This window comes from Tympanuchus pallidicinctus, unplaced genomic scaffold, assembly GCF_026119805.1.
Source record: "Tympanuchus pallidicinctus isolate F22 unplaced genomic scaffold, pur_lepc_1.0 scaffold2, whole genome shotgun sequence".
Classification (NCBI taxonomy): domain Eukaryota; kingdom Metazoa; phylum Chordata; class Aves; order Galliformes; family Phasianidae; genus Tympanuchus; species Tympanuchus pallidicinctus.
The window spans coordinates 48,800,731-48,817,768 of record NW_026294721.1 but is presented as its reverse complement, the minus strand read 5'-3'; positions in this window follow the sequence as shown (position 1 = coordinate 48,817,768).

Sequence of the window (17,038 nt, the reverse complement as noted above, 5' to 3'; positions counted from 1 at the left end):
ATGCAAGGCCAAAACAATATGTTTCAGTCATATTATTCATAGATTCATAGATTCCTTTTTTTTTTTGTTGTTTGCTACTTAATTATGGCAAGCTCTAACAGTAGTAAATTTTCATACTTTATCAAAGTACAATAATGCCTTGCTTTTTCACAAATACTTCTCCTTGATCTGTCACCCTCATTTTGTAAAAAAATAAACAAAAATATACTAGTACTTTTGAAGAACAAGATTGAAAACATGAAATGAATACATTCCAGAGACACAGAAGGAGGAAAGGAAAGAAACACTTATCTCAGTATAAATGTGGGTTTTTTTTTTAATATAATGCTATTACTTTCAAAGAATCTTGACTTCCTAATGGTTGATGTTGGTAATACCAAAAAGAATGATCCATGTCAGAAATATGACTTGCGATAGATGCTATTAACTCTATAACTATGTTAAGAATTTCTTTAGAATTGCTCTATAGTCAAAATGAAGTATGCATGTATGGTTGCTATAGGACATGTGAAAGACAATTAAGAAACAATGAACTACTCACATATATGAGCAAAGAACAATCTTCTATTTTGTTTTGTTTTATTTTTAACAAACAGGAAACACATGCTAGGAATACTTGACTTCAGGAAATTTTACCTCTCCTATTATAAATCATTTTTATACATCATGGAGACCTTCAGTGTATGATCAAGATCAAGAAAACATCAAGAAGTTCTGTGTTAGCTGGGATTAGTGTGTAAATAACAGAATGCATGGATAAATGGTATTCATAAGGTTCACAGCCTTATGAGAGCTGCTGTAGTACTGTGTTCTTCTTATCAAGCATTCTAGAATTCATGAAGTTTCCTATAATGGTTGGTAAGGAATACAACAGTGTTTTTCAATATTAGTTCAACCGTGCTTTAAATTCCTAATCTCTTTATGAAGAATAATAACCTTGTGGAACAAGATGTTTGCTTACAACTAATTCCTCAGTACTTTATTCAGAATTTTTTACTTGCACATTGGGAGAATAAAAGTTTTTTCTGTGTTTGAATAATTAAGATGGTCATTTTTCATATCTTTTCATTTATAACTTTGTAGCATCTCTACTAGTAGATTCAATTTAGTTTATTTCTTTGGGTAAAATAGTGTCTTTTAGCACTTGTATTTAAGTTAATCTCAAGTTGCGAACTATTTCATTAAGTCAGCATAAATCCATTTCATTCACTTGGAAAGTAGATTTAAAAGTTTCTTTCTTGATACATTTGTGTAAACTCAATTTTAGGCTACAGATAACTTTTTTTTTTCCCAACACTTACTGTGTAATAGTACCTAAATCTTGCTTTACGTCAAGAAAAGCTTGCCTGTTTATTACAAAACCTCAGTGAAAATGTAGCTTACTCGGGAATAAAGTACTCTCTTAATCTACTGTGATGCAATTAATCACCCAAAGTTCAAAACATAAAACATCTCCTTTTGGGGAAAAAATAAAAATAAAAAAAAAATAAAAATTGGCAATTCAAGCTGTAGTGGAGTGAACTCCACATAACAGAGATGAGAATTCGGCTCTTTATTTATACGCACTATCAGGAACTAGAAGGCAATGTTGCAAGCCATTCAGTGATGCAGCAAGACAAACTAAACTGCTTCTTACTAACCTCATCCAAGTGGTAAAGATTGTTATTAAGTTTAGAGGAAATACACGCCCATTGATTTTATGTCACAATATAAAGGACTTCAAAAAAAAATTGAGAGATTTCTGAGACTGTCTCCATATAGTGAACTGCAAAGAACAAGCTAAGATGTGAATAACAGGAATAGGAAGGAGGGAAGTAAGATTAATTTTTAGTAAATGGCTGTCATTGCATTAGTTCTGGAGAAAGTGCTGAAGGGATCATTCCCTTATTTGAGCCCATCTTCTGTTATCACAGGCAACTGTGGCTTATAAATCTAACTGACCTGTCCATTTTTATTTCCACCTAAAGCACTACATGGAAAAAAAGTTCTAAACCTTGTTCTCAGAGATTTGAAACTTACTCCTGATCTCTAACTGAAAATCATTTATATCTGTTGTATTTTTTCTTTATATTCTTCCTCAATAGACAAATTTATTTTGGTTGCTAGTGGAAATAAGTGGAAATACCCTCTCAATTTTTGCACTGACTGCATTTCAGGGCTGTTCATTGCTATTCTCTAACTCATAAAGTTAGGTCTTTCTTTTCTTTCTTTATGTTCCCCAAAGATAAGGCTTATAACAAGTTCTAACAGAAATTTCTTAGTCCCTCAGTGTGTAAGATTGCACTTCACAATATCATATTCCTGTGCCGAGCATTCTGACAGCAGAGTAAAGGTAGAAATAATATATGATCCCTCTATTGTTTACTGTCCAAACTGTGATATGAAAGCCTAAGAATATTTGTTTATATTCCCTTAAAAAATTCTGCTTAAAACTACAGCTCTAACAGAAATTCCTGTATCCCATAGCTCCAAGACTAGGCTATCCTGCTTAGTAAAAAACTTTGCACACACACTAAAAACTAGACCCAGTACTAAGAATAAAAAGACATTTTCTCAAACAAACAAACAAACAAACACAAGTCTCTGCTATAGTTACTACTCAAGGAATTGGAGATGTTACATTCATGACAACATTTAACTTACAGATAACCCTGCAGTGGCAACCACAGGCTGAGCTTGATTTACTATTTAAAAAAAAATGATCCAGAGGCAGAGTGCCCATCAATGCTCAGAAATTGTGGATAACCTTGTGCAGTAAACTGGTTCTGTGAGAGAAGCTCAATGTTCAAATACATTGGCCTGCATTACCTGTTTTAATGGGATAACATGAAGGACCTCTAATAAATATTTAGATTGGAGTTTGCATTGTAATTATTTTTAAATACATACAACCACTGCATATCACTGTACTACATTGCCTCTAAGGAGGAAAATTCAATACAGATTAATGTATGCATTGTATGTTTTTAAGAAGATTTAAAATTACACTAAAAGGTTTAGGCCTACTATATGTATAATATTCATACTTTGTACAGTATTATTGTCACCATGTCAACTGCTCTTGCGACATGGTGTCATGACATGCTGTTATGTAGCTAGAATCCTAAAATGGTTGTTTGGAGCTCACTGAATGTCATAGATGCAAAGAAAAAGAAACAACCAATTTTATTTAGTAGAATAGACAAAAAAAAAAAATCATATTACTTTGAAAAAAAGCATTCAAATGATTCACTTTTAAAGAGGAATAACCACCATAAGTACTGGAGAAGTGTATTTGGACAGAAAACTGATCAAATTTATCAAGACGAAATTAGTCACGTAGCAAAAAGAAGCAGAAAGCAAAGGGAGGAGGTAACTGAAGGGAGATTCTGAAAGAAAGGACTACTGAAAGTGAAAGGAGAGATAAGCCGACAGGGAAATTACTCTTAGAATGGAAACAAAACCATAGGGGGGAAAAAAAAAAAGAAAAAAAAAAAAAAAAAAGACAGAAAAAAAAGTGTTAGTATTAATTAGTAATAAGAAAAAGGAAAGAAGTATCACAGGAAAAATGAGAGGCAATAAAAGAAACAGAAGATGAAGAAACATTGCCTTGGGCCCACTGCTATTAATTTAATTACTAGTGATCTTCCTGTCTCTGACTTCTCTGCAGCAAGATTGTTCCTGCTCACTGCAGACCTTCACGGACTAATGCTAGCTTGCAATGACTCTCTAGGCCAGTTAACTTGAGGATTTCAGTGCCTGGGGTTTGGAATCACACAATTGCTCAGAATAAATTGTATTTTACTACAGTTATAATCTTCACTTTGCGAAGATAGAGGAAAAAAATGACCAAAAAATCACTTCTTCATATAACAACACTTTGCAAAGCAAACTCCAAGTTTTACTTGATTTCCTTTTATTTATTATTACTCAAAACCAGTGTTTACAATGGTTACCATAACCACATGATTTCTGCATCTTGAGTAACAATTATTGGAGATTCTTCACACCAATTTGCAAAACTAAGGGTAAATGCTATTTGTGAAGTGGTGAAGAATGCAAGTTAAATTTGGTGTCTGTCAAATAGAATGCAACAGCTTAAAAGACAGCTAAATATAGTGCTACACATCAATATAGTTCATTTCAGCTGGTGCACCACTTATTCATGTTCTATTACTCATAATTTCAGGCAAGTGGATGGAAAAAAATTCATTGACCTTGAACAACCTCAAATAAATTTGGTCTATAAACTTTGATATATCCCTCCTACTGACTGCAATACGTTTCTCATCGTGCAACTTCTTTTCTAAGAATAATTTAAAAAATGACCATTTTACCAAGCTTTTGAAACTACTATGATTGGATCTTTAACTGAAAAATGTTTACTATGGTGCACAGTGGTTAGTATTAATTACTAATTTTACGCAAAATGACATGCCAAATTAATTAGCAATGAGTTATTTTAGTGGATATATGCCAAACCTCAGATTGTTTTGGGCAGTAATAGCATGGTATTAAATATTTACCATGCTGTGAGATGTTCTGGTTACACTGGTCAATCATTAATTTCCTTTGATCCCTAGAAAGTAATTCTTGTTGCAGTCAGCTGTAACTGATTGCAAACAGTTTTTTTATTCAAGCTTCTAACGTACTTTTCCCCTGTTACTTTCTCCTGATTGAAACTATTTGTAGTAACACATTCTATCACACTGCAAGACCATTCTTTTTCTAAGATTATACACTTAGTTATTTAATATTGTATTATAATATGATCTGCATTTATAGTGTTATTCTGAAAGAAGTTCTAGAAGTACAATAGCAAACATTTAAAAGGATCAATGGAAGACACACATGTGCAAAATATTTTTAATGTGGAATATCTCTGTGGAATCCCAATATTTTATACTTTAAGGAAAAATATATGTGAGCTATTAAAAGCAGACTTTTTTACTTCAGCTTTAAGCATGCATTTTGTAAGTTGGCATTATCACACTATTATTCAGACATTACTGATTTGGCTGTAAGTCTGGGAAGCAGTTTTTAAAGTAGTCCTCAACCTCACTGTCAAGAGGTTGCTAGGAAAAAAAGTGCTTTTCCGTCTTTTTTTTTGTTTTTGTTTTTGTTTTTTTTTTTGCCTGATTTTTCTATAATTGAAAGGAAACTGCATTTGAAAATGGTGTAAAAAGTCTTCAGTACCTGTAAAAGCAAAAGTTTGAGATTGAACTATCAAATCATGGAACCCCAGAATTACTGAGAACTGAAATGTAGGAGATTGCCTAGCCCAATCTCCAAGCTTAAAGTAGGGTCAGCAGGATGCTAAGGGCCCTGTTCAGGTGTATTTTGAATATCTCCAGACCTGAATACTCTTGAATATTTAACAATCACATAAATTGTACATTTCAAAAGCTAATCAAAATAAGACTTCTTTTTCACATGCAACTTCTATCTTGCTAGCCTTCTCTATTTGTCAAAAAAATGTTACTATTTGGTCAATACATCACAGAATAAATTGTGATTGTTCTGTTAGTAATTTAACATAACAGAATGAACACAAGAGACTTTATACTGATAGCATGGAAAAAAAAGTTCTCTAGTACTGAGAGAATATTTTATACAATATTTTTTTCTCTATTTGCACATAACCAGCCATGCAACTCAGGCATTAGTTACATGAAGATTCTTGAAAACACTTTGGTGCAAGTCTTGTTTTATAAGAAAGCAAACCAGGATCATTTCTATCTGCATAAAAGAAAACTTGTCAATAACATCTTGTTTGCCTGGATTTCTTGTCCATCCTAGTTTCCTCTAAAAGATCAATCTCCAAACAAAGATGCTCTTCTAGGCTCTATTTAAAAAAAATTGAATATGTATTATACAGAGTCCTACAGGGCCAGGAGCAAGGTTTCTCTAGATAATCCTTAATTAGATTAGGTTACTATATCTGATCTAAAGTTTTTTTTTGTTTGTTTGTTTGTTTTTTTGTTGTTTTTTTTTTTAAATAAAATTACAGATCTTCATAATAAATCCAACTATATCCAACTACTATACAAGAGCTCTTTGTAGAGTTACAGCTTAATACTAAGAAAACAAACCAACACTGAGCATGAAATGAATTCAGAACTGACAGATGTCAAATCAGATGTCATCACTGAGAGCTCCATCTTTAGCACAGGGTTGTGGGAATAGACCATAATTAAACCACTAGATCTAGGCAATGCTATTTGTCATTTTCAACAATAATTTGTTGGAAAGTACATTTGAAACAGAATAGAATAGAGAAGAACAGAATAAAGAAGGATGAAAATGAATTTTGAGAACTAAGCAATTAGCAAGGCAGTCAGAAAACTCAATCTACAAAAAATGCATATGAAAGTGTAAGTGCTTGTGCCCTGGAAAGCAGTAATTGTCTAATTCCTATTTAGGCAAATCAGTGTACGTCAAACTGTGGCAAAAAAAGTGCATTTTAAAAAATATATATAAAAAGGGGATGTGTTTAGACAATCATTACGTGAAAAAACTGTGACACATACAGCAATATTGTATGCAAATCTAATCAAATGCAAAACTGCTGGCATGTTGCTCTCCTGGCTGTCCACTAATTCAATTTCTTTGGAATTGAAATTCTTTCAATTTTACTCAAAGTTGGCTTAAGAAACAACACAACTGTAGTTATCTGGCCATATGCCTATAATAATAAAGCTTTTCAGGCTTGAGCGGAAATAGTTTTTACCAAAATGTCTAACCAGAGCCAGATGTAAGGCATGAACTTTATATGAATATTTGATCACTTATTACCAAAAAAAAAAAAAAAAGCTTCTCTGCCTCTTTAGAGGCTCAAAGAAAGACTGGATATCTTTTTTGGAAAACATATTTTGGCCAAATATGTTAGGCTTCAGTGGAGAAAAAAAAAAAAAAAAAGAAAAAAGCAATTATGGTCAGTTCAGTATTTGGTATGAAGCTGAAATTTATGAGAGCAGTTTTACTCCATGGCCAATTCAAACTAGACATCGAATATGAAGAATTAGCTTAGTTTAAGTGTCCTCAAACCTATTAATTCTTACTTCTTAAGCTGTCAGAATCACTAGGTACTTCCCCAGTACGATTAGGGCTGTCCATAGATGTGAACCTGACCTCTGCTCACAAAATGATTAGACAGAAAACAACAAAGTCATCAGTGAAGCCAAGAACACCTTTCTTACTCTGCTTTCCAGCTCTGTATTCTTTTAGATTCCACAGAAAACAAAAAGAGCAACACAAGTTTGTTCTTTTTCTGCCCGAATTTCTTAATACACAAGAGTTTTTCTAGTGGTTGGTCAGATCTGACTGCAACATACATAGGTCTACTTGAGTACAGCTTTTCATATTCCAGTCTAGTCTCACTGAACAGGAAACTAAGAATTGGGAACATGACAAAACCAATACGGAACAAATTAGAGCTTCCTGGCCTGGATATGGGCTGATCCTGAGCCCTTACATGACTACAGGGGATTTTCCTTGTAATAAACAACATCTGGAAACGGCATAATAATGTTATGCTTGCTGCTGGTGAAAAATACCTGTATTGATAGTAATATAGTGTACAGACTCTGATATATAAGTACAGTTCAGACTGGTTTGGGCAGGCAACTGAAATGCCGGTTCCTTTGGATTTCATTGACACTTCTGATGGATCAGCTCTGTCAAACTTCTGGTTCCTGGTTCAGTAATATTTTTATAAGGCCATCTTTAAAAGACCACTAAAACAGAGCTCTACTAGTAGCGAGACAGTATAAATTTCTGCAATTCATCAGCACTGTCCCCCTTCCTGGAATCATAAGGTCTTCTTGTGTAATAATTTTGTATCTAAAGACTGAATAAATTTCACCTTAAAACGTTGTAAGGTTTAGCAGCCAGTTATAACAAAAGTTGAAGAGGAAAAGCATCCAGATTCAGTAACGAAACACTTCCGTAAGCAAATCATTGCATTTCACTCACTAGCAAAAGTAAATAATAAGCACCAATGACTTTACATTAAGAAAGAGCATAGGCAATATGAAAAATATGCATCCACAACTTACTAGCTCTGGTAATCTGACCCTGAAAGAAATAGTATTTAATAATGGATGCTGTTCATAATTTAACTAATAAATTTCTAGATTCAAAAATGTAATGTGAAAGACTACAACTTAGTGAAAGTAGATGCCCTACCTTTCCATTCATCATTCAAGCACACGACCACAATGTAGTAGGAGCAGAAAGTTTTGCCTGGATTTCAGGCAGCACATCAATATTGCTTTAAACAAGAAGGCAAGCTTTTTTCAAAGCCTCACTGAAAGCCAGTTTCTAAGGGTTGGATAAGAAAGTTCACCAGGATCAGAAGAGAAACTTAAGAAGAGCAATATACATGCTTATAGCTGACAGACTAAAACAAGGAGACCAGGAAATCTTCATAGAAAGCAAAGTGAAATGGCTTAAGACACACCAGTTTTACTTCCCTGGAGAAGATATATGTTCTCAGGAAGTTGACATATAAAGATGATTCTTTTCTAAAGCTAGAAAATGAAATTTAGCTCTAGAAATCTAGAAAGGCTGCAGCAGAGACAAGAAGAGGGTTGGTTTGTAGGACCAAAAGGTGAAGAGCTGAATTGTGATATGCTATGGATTGATGCTGAATTGAAGATGAGAGAGTTCTTGCATATGAGAGAGGAGGTTGGTTTCTCCTTTTTTGTCTCCCATACAGCTTATGTCTGTCCATGCATATCAGAAAAAAGATTGTGACTGTATTCATTTGTGAATGACAACACTATTTTTTTTTTCTAGAAAGTTGCTTTGAGATAGAATTCTTGTCCATCATAGAAAGTAGGTAGTTAAAAAAAAAAATCCATTTATCTGACACATAACTGTGAAAAGAGCTAGGCAGAAGCTAAAATCAACTGAAAAAATCTGCCACAGAAGAATAAAACAAAATATTACAGCACAAGCATATGCCTTTGACAAGAATAATCACCCCATTTTTTGGTATAGAGCACAATAACTACAGATGGAGAACCGATAAATCTTAATGAAAGTAACACTAATGTTCTACCTCCTTACTTCTGGGCAGGGTTCAAAAACAGGTTGAAACAAGAAACAAATGTAGCAGAAAACCAGTTTAACTACTGGTTCAGCCACAAAAGAAATACATATTTGCACATTTTTGCTAAATGCTGTTATCAGTTACATTATTTCTGTATAAAAATATGTACAGGAGTGTATATGCACTCTGCATTTAAACACTGACTGAACAGAACAAAGAATTGGTAAAAGCAATTGTCCTGAAAGTGAGATTTGTAGAGTTTTCAAAAGATTGATGAAAGATTTTGGATAAGAGCAGTATTTTTTAAAAGGACTTTTTTTTATAAGGAATTAAGAAGCTTGACAAAAAAATTAACTGAAGGGTTAATAATAGGTATGGTTGCTTTCCTTTTAATTTTATGTTTATAAAATATATTTTAATAATGGGAAGATACATACTCTTTAGTTAGTGATACTGATTATTAACACAATTTTTGAAATTCACAATCTTTTCCTTTCAATACTGCATTCCATACCAAAGCATGTCTTCCAATGATGGTGATTCAGGTCACATTATTTCCCATTCCTAACATTAAGTTTGTTTTATTCCTCCAGCACAAAATTTATGGTCGTATGACAAAGCACAAGCAAGAGAGAGCAAAAGCAGATAACCTATCATAGCACAGACTTAAAGCATTTTCCATAAAACACTGTGCATTTCTCACATTAACCATTCACACATTACATTAGATTACAATTATTCAAACACATTACAAATTGTAGGAAGTGCTATAGCAGTAAGATAATAAATGAAATAGATTGCTTGCAATTTTGTCAATATTGTTTTCATTTGTATGTGTACATAAAAAATAGCTTAAAATTGAGTAATGAAGACTTTCTTAATAATGATGAAACTAAGACGCAACACCAAGCTTAACTAAAAAATAAGAATACAGCCATTATTCACAGTATGAATTAGAATTATTATTGGGAGACTGACTTAAGAATATATTGTTTTGTTCTGAAGGTTCCTTTACTTATGGGAAGTTACAAGGATCTTTATTTTATAAAATAGTCATCACAGATAAGTACCAGCTTTTAAGATAAGTAGAACTTTATCAGCCATTTGAGTTTGACTTACTTTGGAGATGGAGACTCTTCCACTAACTAACAACTAACATTCTTTCTTGAGGGGATATACCTATTCCTTAGATAATATTTTCTAACTTAAAGAAGGTAAATCTGGTTTAAAATGTTGAATAAAAATTCAAACAAAAATAACCATACAATCTTCATTCAATACATCAGAAACTAGATGAGAACTATTTGCTCAACTTCATCACATTCTTTACTCCAAAATTTTTCTTATTCCAAAGTTTTAACTAAATAAGTAATGTAGCACAAAATTTTCAAGTATTTTGCTGGTTATCAAAACAAGCACTTGTCAGGAAAGCAATGAGGAAAACTGTTATCAATCTTTTGGTATGTATTCTGGATTTTTTCAGCATGGGAAAAAGGATGCAGAAGCATTTAAAGTACGTATTTCTGCCTTTGAAGCTTGGTATAGAATCAGAGAGGGTTGTCTTCTATCTTCAATTACATATTGCTTTACTAAGAGAAGATTAAGTTTGTACATCTGAGAAAAGTCTTTCCTCCTCTTTTCCCTCTGAAAAACAGAGGAACGGCTATCACTTGTCTGGTCTCAAAAAACTTTGTCTTGATTAACAACACATAAGAGGGAAGGCAATTGTTTAAGAGCACCTTCCCTACAATTTTCCCACGGAAAATATTATGCAATTTGATTTAAAATGTAACATTTTCAGTGAAGATGCACTTTGGTTTACATGCTTATACCTTCTTCAGCTTTTGCAAGCTATCAAGTTAATGATCCTGGAATATGAATGTGTGTGTGTATATATTGAAAACTTGATTTCATCCTGCTCCAAGACAGACTCTATAACATAACTGAGCCACAGTCTACAAAATGGAGTTGACAAATCACATCATTTTCTTGTTTCATTTTAGACTATAAAATATGGAGCAAGTCTAAAAGACAGAAATGGCAAAAAATGTTTTATAGATTAACTTTTCAAAAGCAGCTTGAGTTTCTTTACTGGATATTTTCTCTGGCCTACATGCAGTGTTTCTTTACTAATACTCCTTGCATGTTTGCAATAGTGCACTAAGACAAACTTCTTGCACGTATATTATCTTAGAAAAAACATTTTTATACTTTGCTATTTCTAGTTACTACCAGAATAAGGTTGTTATTATAACACAAGTATTTGTTCAAACAAAAATTCAATTACAGTTACAGATGTGAGTAATGAAAAAGCAACAGAAAAAGAAAAATAACACCACAACAGTATGGACTGGAATGAACACTCAAAACCTGTCTTCAAGACAAAAAGCTGAGCAATCAGAGAAGCACGTGAAGTTCAAGAGCAGCTGGCGCTTTCCTGATTATGCCACAACTACAAAAATCACCTAATCACAATTCTTTTTATGCACTGCTCTCTATTGTAAGCAGTAATGAAAAGATGAAGAGGATCATTATATTGGGAAATTTGTAATTTTGACCCGTGAAGGTTGAAGATTTAGAAACTGTTATTGAGAAGATACTCTTTGAATTCTACTGTTTAGTCCTATTTTAATAGGAAAAAATATACATAGTGCAAATATTTGTCATTACTTACTTACTTCACATAACTACGTAATTTTGTGTCCCAAGGTGTTTTCAAGAAACATTTTTAATGCAATTTTAATTCTATCAAGTTTTAAGTTCAAATAGACATTTTATTTTAAAAAATAATTTATTATAGAAATTAATATCCAATTTAGATCTATTGTAGGAAGATTTCTTTACCCCTAAATTTTATGTTTGGCCCTATTTTTCTTGTTACTGTAAATTTTAAATACTCTGCCTTTCTTCTGAGCCTGAGTTGTAAAGTCTCTAATAAAACATCAAACATAAAAGGAGCCCACATCCATTGTTTTTCAGCTCTAGTGCATTGTTTCTTGAAACACATAAAGTATTATGAACAATACACATTTTATAGGATGCTATTCCTCATTGTGTCACTGCTCTTAAACTGGAGGTTACCAAGCTGCTTTCTAGGTCAGATCAAGTGTGCTTATATTAAAAAGCTGCAAGATGCAGCCTCTCTCTATCAAATAGTGCCACTGGGTGCAGAACAGTTAGATGAATTAACAAAGTGACATGAGAACTACGTTTACACAAAGGTACATGAGACATGACTCTCCTACAAGGGAAAATTCCTGTGATATGGATATGATGTAGCATCATAGCCATCTGCTCTGTGACAGTAGATGGTTAATCATATCCTAATCATTCCTGCTACCGTTTCTTTTTAAGCATCTATTTATCACTGATACTGAAAAGTTTCTAAAGTAAGAGAATAAAAATTTGGACTTCTCTCAAACATGTATTGATTTTTATTTTGTTTCTTAATATCACCACAACATTTGACTAAATGATATATTTCAGAGAAATATTCTACTGAATTTTCATACAAATATCCCATAGTGGAGATTCTAAACCATTATCTGTCCTCAACACAAGAAAGCTTTCTCTGCTACCTAGATAAAACAGTATTGCAATTCTCGACCATTGTATTTCATATCACTCCCAATACAAACAGAATTTATTACCTTCTTTACAGAAACTCTTTACTTATCTGAAAACTACTTTTTTTTTTTTTTTTTTTTTTTTTTTTTAGCCACCCTTTCATCTTTTCTTATCTACAACAGGGTTTTCTTTCATGTCTTTTCTCATAAAACATATTTTCTGACCTCTAGTCATTCATTTTGAACAAGAAATGCTACATAAACACTTGTCACTCTCATCATCCAAAACAGTTTTGTTTTCATATTTATATTAAATACTTAGTAATTGGCAGATTTGTTTACTCCAAAGGAATGTAATCCTTTTAGTGAAATACTAGGCTTGCTGAAGTAAGTCAAAACATTGCCATCACATCCACTATTGACATCATACACCACATTTAATCAAACACTTATTTTGCCCCACAAAAACAAAGCCATTTTTCTTTCATTGTTTTAGACAGATTTACTTAGTAAAAAATGTATCACGATTTTTCTGTGTAGTAGATGATTGTACAAAAGAAAACATCCACTAGAGAATGATAATAAATAACAGAGCATGCAATTTTATTTTCACTCTATTTTTCACTCCTATGCTTCCCCCTTTTCAAGCTTGCTCATATTTTTGTTACGTCTTGACTTTTGATCAGCCCTCTCTACAGAAAACATGCAAATTCAATCTTCTAAAACTGACAAAATACTGAAAGTCTCCCCCATATTCTACTGCAATTCTTCGCCTCCACAGAAAACTGCTACACTCCCTAAAACTGTAATACACAGGTTTTGATTAACGCACTTCAAAATCAACTTCAGGTGCATTCTTCTTTTAGCAATAAAACAATCAGTAAAACCCAGGGTGGCTATTATGAGCCCTCGGTGGCAGACAGAGGCAGGAAAAGGAAACATTCATTTACTAACAACTGGAGAACAGACTGTGCACTGGAGAAGGAAAGGAAGGAGACCTTGTTCCGTTGCAAAGTATTTCTATCTTAGAAAATACAGAGGAAAAGCTTAAGCCAGAAAGTCTAATGAGTTCACCTGTTTCTGATAATGGGTGGGTGGTTTGCAGTTAGTCAAGAAGCACCAGGTCTCACTGTGCTTGCACCGGTACCTGCCTATGGCACAGGACTGTGTTTTGGTCTTATTCTGTGCTACCAGACCCTGCTTAGGGAAGTTGTGGGAGAGCCTGTATCCAGCCCGGCCCATGCCTCCGGGCAGCCCTCAGCCCTAGTCCACCAGTTGTCATTTCAGACCTCTATTCACACAACCTGCTGTGTACGTCTGCAACCCAGTATGGTCCCCTTTTGTATTTATTGTATAGCCATGTAAATATTTATTGATTTGTTAAAAAATGCATTGTATGACCCTATAGATTAAGTATGGTTGTGCAATGGCAGTAAAGATATCAAATTATTTTGTAATCTTAGTTTGTCAAATACATATTTTTCTATTCTCAGTGGGCTCACTAGCTTATAGGAGAGCTCAATAAAGTCTTTGCAGCAGCTAGTGACAAAATAATAAAGAAAGCACTATTTTCTTTATGTCTAAGATAATACAAGTGCAATATGGAGGCAAAATGCATATGCTCATGCAGAGTAGCTTGCAGAACCAAGGTCTAAATTAAGGACTGAGAGTCAGAATTCAAAACAATGAACAATTGTTTTTACTGTGCTTTGAGCAAAATAAATGAGAGGAGAAAACACACAAAAATGACTTTTCAAACACTGTGGTATTCTGCAGCACAGTAGGCCAGACTTACAGGATAGCTCTGGGAAGACAGGAGCCCACTGGGCTTTCTGTGTTGCTCAAAAAAAAAAACAAAAACAAACAAACAAAAAAAAAACACCATGAGAATCCTACTGAGGGAAAGGTGAATGTAGAGGGAATGTTTCATGTGAACAGAAGTTCACAAGGGACTCAGGACTTCAGATAAACTTTGATAAAATACTCTTTACTCTTTGATAAAATACTCTTTACATTCTGCAAACAAAACCAGATAGTAACATATTTCAGAATCAAGCTGCTTTTCCTAACAGTTTAAACATTTTTCCTATCTACCACAAGAGTTTTTACCAGATCTACAGTATCTGTATCAAAAAAATCCTAAATCAATGTTATTATTAACATTAGTGAATACTGTACAGAGATATGCCTGACCTGTAAATTCCAAGGGTAAATACGATTTTCCTTATTACCTAATCTTTTGTTTATTGCACACTGAAGCAGGAGGTAGTTCAATTAAGTTTCTACAAAGAAACATAGTACCTTTTTCTGCCACTTACTGAGTCCTAAAATTGCTATTTCTTGTACATTTCAATGACAACATCTCTGTTCTATTATCTCACCACATTCCAGTTATTTGCTTTTGATGTCTGCAGCATAGTCTCTTATTCTCATCTATGTTGTCTTCTAGAATTCTGGAAGGTTTTCTCCTGAGCTTATCTCAAGTTTTTGTCACCAAGTATCTGTGTATAAGGATGCATGAAATCTAGAATCCTCAGATTACTAGTATTGTTTTTCTGTTGTCATATTCTTCATGAAATTCATGTAAAATTGTCTGCCAAGCAATCTATGCACCTACTAAACTGATGTTTTCAAACTTGCCTTAATTATTCTAAGACCAATAGATATTCCCCTTCTGTGTGTCCAAATAGTGATGCAGGTAGTCACACATAACAATAGAATATATTCATTTTTCAACAATATTGGGAGAACAGTAGTGACAAATAAATTTTAAAGACACTGATGCATTCAAACTTCATTTTTCATTGAAATTATATATACAAATATAGTATAAATATATAAATCAAAATTACTAAAAAAGGCTGAAATTACATAAAAATTGGAAGTTTGTATACCAAAATTGAAAATGTGCAGAAAAAGACAAATATTTATGTGAACAGGATGTGTTTTCATTCTTATTCTATATCAGATACTGTGCAATTCTTACCATGTCTGTCTGCTCAAATGCTCATTCTGTGACCAATTACAGTGTTTATGCTACAAATTATGTCAAGATTCTTTTCATAAACCAATATCTTTAAGATTTCAGAACTTTTGCCAAAACCAAAAGGATTGCAAAGGTGAAACTAACAATGCAGAGTGTAGGAATTCAGTTTGATAGTGTTGATTTATTCTTAGAACATTGGTAAAAAAAACCCAATTCATTATTTTTAGAGTGATTTATCCTCGCAACATTTTTTCTACTTATAACTTGCCTTGATACATCATACTGCAATATGCAGTAATGCATATATATATATAAATACTGCAATATGCAGAATCTGCAACTCAGCTTCAGCTTCTTCTTATCAAACATCTACTAACAGATATCTGTTTAGAATTTTGCCACTGGAAAATTCAGTAAAATTTCATGGGAAATTCAGTGAGGTAGAAATTCAAGGAGGAGCTGAGCTTTCCCAGTTTTCTGCCTAGTCTTCCTAGAGATAATTATTCAGTTTTTCTCAAACAGTATAAAAAATGAATATTTTCCTACATTTGTACTGTCATCAGCTAAGAACTTTCCTTTTGTGAGCAAGATAGAGGTTTATCATAGTCTTCCCAAGCAATATTTTCCTAATAGCCTTTTTTTCCATGACAGATAATACATATTACCCCACACACATCAGTAATTAAAGAATTACTAAGATTTTTAGTGCTATACTTCGATTTCAATCATTAGGCCAGCAAATGTTTTCCTTGCACAGATTTCTTTTCCTTGTTTTCTTTAAAACCACTGAGCAATGCAACTACAGGAAAATTCCCTGAATCTTCTCAGCACACAATAAGTATGCAACTACTGAAAAATCATATACATTATATGAAAAGTTAATTTAACTCATATCAGAAGCATTGGATAGAAAATTAAGGTTAACAAGGAAGGGCAGTGCTACAAATAAACACACCACCTACTAATAATTCATGACATTCTATCTGAGCAGTTGCCCGAAAATGTTTCCTTTTACAAATCATGAAAGCTAGCAAGATGGATGACCTTATGCAACTCTACTTCATACACCTACTGAAACTAGAATACACATTTCTTCCAAGTGAATAAATGAAGGAGAATCACATATAAATTCTTCATTGTACTTTGCTACTAGTAGGTTTATTCATACAGATAATGATCCTAGTAATTTAGGATTATTTGCAGTGGAGTCAGGAGGACATGGGCTGCTATATACTTAATGCACTCATTGACTCTCATCAGAAAGAATATATGACATTTTGTGCTGGACTGCAAACAGCAAATCAATTGTCAGTTGTATTTTGGCAGCCATAACCAGCTTATAAGATTAGAAGGCTAATTTGCAGCTTGATTTGTTGTCTGACAACCTTGTTTGTGAGTTTAATATCTCGGTCATTTCAAAATGCATTGGGCTGTAACAGGCTGTAACTTCAT